Source organism: Pseudopipra pipra, chromosome 1, assembly GCF_036250125.1.
Source record: "Pseudopipra pipra isolate bDixPip1 chromosome 1, bDixPip1.hap1, whole genome shotgun sequence".
Taxonomy (NCBI): Eukaryota; Metazoa; Chordata; class Aves; order Passeriformes; family Pipridae; genus Pseudopipra; species Pseudopipra pipra.
In genome coordinates, this window is record NC_087549.1 from 139,793,671 (window position 1) to 139,799,670 (window position 6,000).

The window sequence follows — 6,000 nt, forward strand, 5'->3', positions numbered from 1 at the left end:
CACTGAGCAAAGAGCAGCCCCAGAACCGTGCAAAGCCCTGGAGCCCTGCTGCCCCTGTGCTGGCCAGCATGTCTTGCAGTCCTCCTGTGACAGGGAAGCAACCACAAACAGTATCACACTCAACTTCACATGACAGAGCTTCACTCCTCATACAGGAGTCCCAGTGTGCATTTTCAATATTTTTCTCTGGAGGCAGAGAATGAAGGGGTAGGGTGAAGGTGTGAGGGTAGAAACTTCTTCTCTAGAAGGCCAGGGGAGAAACAATAGTTGGACAGTAAATCATTTAATGTAGGGGATGAAACTTTGAGCAATCTTTTAACTCTCCAGAAGTGATGGGAGGGGAGGGAGTGTGCAGTGCTCTGAGGGAAGACTCAGCTGGCAGGATGCACAGCCTCCTGTCTGCAGCCCTTGAGCATCTTCAGCCCATGTTGGCACTGTTCTCGTCTTCATGAGTGACTTTCCCTTCTGCTTCTCCCCTATTTCTGTCTCCCCTTTACCTTTCTACTGAGTTCCCCTTTTGCTTTAATGGTAAAAAAAAGGTTGTCTAGTGCACACGAAGTTACTTTGGGCATCTGAGTGGGACGTCTGTCGCAGCAAGGGGGACAGGCAGAGCTGCCAGAGGTCAGGCAGAGAAATCCTGTGCCAGGCTCCTCAGAGCTGAATCAAGTGGTACCTCCTGCTACTGGAAATAGAAGTGTTTCAGTGGGCATTTGAATCATGAATTAGCCAATGTTGTTTTAACCTGAGGGTTTCAGGAAGGGCAAAGAGATTGGGTCAAATGAAATGGTGCTGGCTGGATGTGGCACAGGGCAGAGCTGGTGCCAGTGCTCCCCTCTGCCACCCCTGCTCTGAAAACAGGAGCTCTGCAGGGTCCTCCTTTGTTTGGCACAGAGCTTGAGTCCAGCTTTATTCATGGGAATGCAATTCAGATGAATATTACCTGTATTTATTTAGAAATGCAAGTATCTAGGGTTAACAACAGGGATACTAATTAATGCAGATTGTTGTGTCTGATTTCTATCATGCTAATAACCATTCAGTCCTAAGTGTTCAGCAGCAGTTTCCCTTAAGGGGCTCCTAATACCAGACCTTCTGTTACTCCCATGATTAGAACAAGAGGAATTTAAAATCTGTACTTGGGAGGAAAAAGTGCTTTATCGGTCTTCCTGTCATGCTCTCTACACAGACCTAAAGAGACACACTTAATATCAGGCTGAATATGTCTTTAAAGAGATGGATAGAGTTTTGCTTCATTAGGACTTGATAGTGAAGATAAAAGTGAAAACAAGGTTATGATTGAATTAATTGAAAAAGGAGGTGTTCATAGATGTGCCACTGGGAGCACATGGTCCTGCCTGCTGCGAGAGGGGCGTGTGGCAGACAGGGCTGCAGCAGGCACAGGCTGCACAGTGCTACCATAAGCATCAAAGGCAGTGAGGATAAGACAAAGCAGTTGGCCAGCATGGTCATGGTCTATGGCAGACTGGTATATTTGCTGAAGGACATAGTTTAGTCTCTTCATTGCTTTTAGTACATTGGAGCTTTATCGTCACAGCCCATCTCACTTTGGCTCTCAGACCGTAACAGAGCTGCTCTCACTACCTCCTGTTTTTACCTCCTTTCTGTCTAAGTGAAGAAAAATAGTCCTCCTTAAACGTGTGACAGTAATGAACACAAAAAGGTAGAAGACCAGCATGTTGGAGATATAGCAGAGGAAGAGGATGGCAGCCTGGAGGAGGCAAGAACCAGTCATGCTCTGCAGTGCAGAGATGTGAAGCTGGAGTCTGGGGACGGGGCTCAGTGATGCCTGCCCGGCAGCTCTGGCTATGGGGGTCTGGGCAGTGCTCTCCTGCTCCCCACCTCCAGTGTTTTTAAGTCTCATGTTTCACTACTGCCTTGCAAGCCTTTACTTGTGGGGAAGACTTCAGTTTAATGTCCCACTCTGCTATATAATATTACAAAAGATCCTGAGAATAATTAGGACTCTTTTCTTACTTTGAGGCTTCTGAATTTTGTTTTTAGTCCTTGTAACTCTGATGTCTTGCACTCATGGTTGTGAAAACATAGGGGCCACACTTCTTCCCCCTTCCAGGACTATCAGCTCTCTCAACTCAGCTCCCCTGGCCCCTTGCTGCTTGAGAGGCCTGGACTGTGAGGAATCTGAATTTCTGCTGCACTTGGTATCACTTTCTGCCAACACTCTGCTTCTCTCCACGCATCCTTTCCTCTGCCTTTGATCTCACAGTGCTCCTACAGATGAACCCCTGTGGCATCTCGAGGTGTTATTGGCAATGAGTTGTGTATCCTTCTCCTCTGCCTGAGATTATCCTCTCAGTCAGAGGGGGCAGGACAGTGCTCAAACCTGTTCCTTGGGTGCTTCAGTGCCTGGCTGCGGATGATGGGGATGGGTGATCCCGTCTGCAGTCCCTGCCTCAAGGGTGGGAGTCCCTCAGGGAGCACTGGTAGAAAGCTGAGGATATCACTACCTTCACCCTCCTTGGTTAAACCCACCAGAAGTGGTGGCTTTGGGTCTTCAGATGTTGCCCTGCCTGGCATACAGGGCATTCAATGCCTCCAGCTTGTTACATATTTGCTAAAGCTCTGTGCAGCTCCTCTTGCCCTGTTGTTTGTCCCTTTTACAATTGTTCTGACTCACAGTTATCAGAATTATGAGCTGTCTCTGACACAGTTACTGATCCTGCCCTCGAGCCGGGGGAGGGAAGCATCCACACTGCGCCTTTGGAGCACACTATCACATGCTGCTAGAATTTAAGCAAGTCCACAGCCTTTACTGATTCACATCTCCTCACATCCCATCTCACAAATACTCTTGTCCCTTCTGCTTTTCATGGCAGTGAGAATTAGGGTTTTATTTTTATTGCACATCTCTCTTTAGATGTTCTGCTGACTTCTATTTCAAACAGCACCTTTCTGGGGCTGAATTATTAAAGCCTTATTAAGATACATATCCATCTTCTCTAAGCTGCTGGCCCTTGCTCTGAGATCTAGCTCTGCCTTTGGTCTTTTCTACTGCATTTGCAAATGCTTGTCAGAACTGGAGCTTGGTGTAATCTGGCAGAGTGCTGCCTACTTAAGTAGCTGAGGCTCCAGTCTATTACAATGTGTATAGGCTTTCTTGACTTCCATTGACTGCCTTGTCTCTGGCATTTGGCTCTGAAACACGCAACTCAGAAAACAGAGCTTGAACAATAAATATTGACTGAGTAACATATCACTGGAGAGTTTCTTTATCTGCATCAAAAGCTTTTAGAGCTGCCATTGTGGAGGGGCTGCTGACAATAGGTTTGCAAGAGTGGAGAACAGCCTCACATAGACCCGAGCCCTGCAGAGCACCCAGGGTTTGCCTAATGGATGTAAGTCCTCCAAGGTTTAGGGTAAGTCCTTCAAGGAACTGACTTCTGTGCTCAGACACGTGGACAGTCTGTCTTGCATGTGCAAATATGAGCCTGAGACTCTTGCTTAGGCAATAGGCTTCAAAAGAGGCTCTGGTTTCACTAGTAAACATGACTGTTTCACAACATGTCCTATATCCAAACTATAGCTTTCTGCAAGAAATGTTACTTGAACTGTATGTTCTGTCCTGCTACAGTGATGCACAGTTTCCAGGGGTTTTTGGCCACATCATGACTCCAGCACTAGGTCTCCTCTCCCGTGTGACCACTATGCTGTGACAGGACATAACTAATGGTTTCTCATGCTTGGGATCTAAAGTAAGTTCTTAATATTTGCCATACCTTATCTCTAGACACCTGATAACTCAGATCTGATAGGTAGTGCTTGACTTTTTAGGTACCGTTTATGAATTCTGACAGGTAACACCTTCATGTGGATGCTTCAGAAGGTGGTGGCTGAATCCTGGATGTTAATTCCAGCATGCAGGATTTGGCTGGGGCTATGAGCTGATGTGAGCCCCGGTATATCACCGGGTCCCACATCACTCTGGCTCTTCTGGCAATGGGATTACTCATCCCTACGACTGCAGGCAGCCGCATCCTCCCGTTCCAAAGGCCTCTCTATCTCCACCCAGCAGCTTTTCCCCCATCACCTTTTCGCCCTGCCTTAGCACGGGACAGGTTCCTCGCGAGCTGCAGGAGAGGCTGCCCCTGCTAGGGCTGGCTCTGCCGGCAGAGGGCAAGAGGTGCCCGCGCTGAGCCCCTGGGAGCCGCTGGGACTGCGGCCGCCTCCCTGACTCCGTGCCGGCCCCGGCTGCCTTAATCCCAAGGAGGGTTTAGTGAACCCGTCCCGGTACTGGCGGCTCACTGACCCCCCGGCGGCCGAGGTTGCGAGGGGCTCCGTGCCTGAGGAATCCATGGGGAAGGCGCAGCTGTGTGTCCAGTGCGGACCCCCTGCCTCAAAGCCGGTGTGAGCTCTGCTCCGGGATCAGGGAAAGTGGCGGCCGGGCGCAGGGTTAGAGGTACCGAACCACCTGCACAGTGCCCCGGCAGAGCCGCAGGGCAGGTGGAGCCCCTCGCCAGCACCGCCTCTCTCCTCCCGGGGGAGTCACTCCCTCACAGCGGGGAGCTGCGGGAAGGAGAAATGCGGTGGGAGAGAGGGGTTGTGCAGGGGAGGGGAGAAGGTTAAGGGGTTGGGGCTGAGCTTGTCCTGCTCCGGGAGGAGCCGAGGGAGTCGGTGCCCAGCGCGAGTTTCAGTGCACAGTTGCGATAAACACCCCGCGAATTCTACAGGCACGGGAATCTCCTATGGAAAGGGAAAGGAGGACTCTGGGACCCCTGCAGCAGTCAGATCCAGAGTGACTCTCCCAAACGTATGAGCGCAGGAGACAGGCCTGTCCCGGGAGCATCCGTGCTGCCGCAGGCGGGCAGCCGGCCGGGCGGCGGCTGCGGGGCTGGGTGCGGGGTGCGGGGAGCCGGGCTGGGCCGCCGCGGGGCCGGCCGGGCTCGGGCCGTCTCCTTCATGTGTGTCTCACTTTGTATTGAATGATGTTAAGCAGAGCTGGAGCTGGCGCCTCGGCCTCATTACCTTCAATTACAATAATTGTTGCCTCTCTCCAGTGTTTTGCATTTCTCCCTGGGGGAAATCTCTCTGCTGCTTCTTTTCCAGTCTTGCTCCAGCTTCCCCCTATCGATTGGATCGCTCTGGCCCCGGTCCTAGGAGCGATGCCTCCAGGAGGATAAATGCAAATCGTCCTATTGATTGAGAGGAGCAGGAGTGCAGCTCGTTTGGGGGAGGGAGGGTTAGTTTTAAATGAAAAAAAGTAAAGTGATGAGCATGGCAGGAAATGCTTCACTTTCTGGGCCTCTTAAATAGTGTCTCTTTATCATGTCCTGTGTCTGAGGAGGATGCAGATTGGTACCATCTGGATGATGTATCACATGTGCATGGAAAGGTGGGTCCTGAGACACAGACCCTAACCTGGTTTCCTACTTATTTTATGTGAACAAGTGGCACCGATCATGTCTGGAACGTAGGTCGCCTCCTCCCGTTTTGCAGGTAACTGAGTTTCACTGGGGACACTCTAATTGCTACTGAAAGTGAGCAGGGAATAGTGTGCAGGCCTCCATCCACCTCTTTGAACTGCCCCACTTATGGGGATAAAACTCCCTGGGAGTTATTAACCTTGTGGGAACCTGCTCGGCAGCCTGTCTGTCACAGGGGAGCGGCTGGGGAAGGAGCCAGCCTTTGGGCTCTGCATAGCCTTAGATCCTGAAATGGCTACTTGATTCACTAAATCCATGGCCAGACCCAGAAGTGGGAAGCCAAAAGAATTGCACAGAGTCATTTATGTTCACTGCCCCCTGGGCTTTATAGCGAGCTATGCTAGTTTAAGCCTTAATTATTTTTTTAAAGGCAATAATCAGCATAAATAAAGGTAATTCAGTAGAATTAACTTGTGTGTATCATAACCAAAATGGTAGCAAAATAATTGAAAAAAGCTAGTTGGTTGTTGGCTAGTGTTGAGCAGTTAACAAAAAATCCAAACTACGCTAATTAATATTGCTCCAAAGATGCTTTAAACAG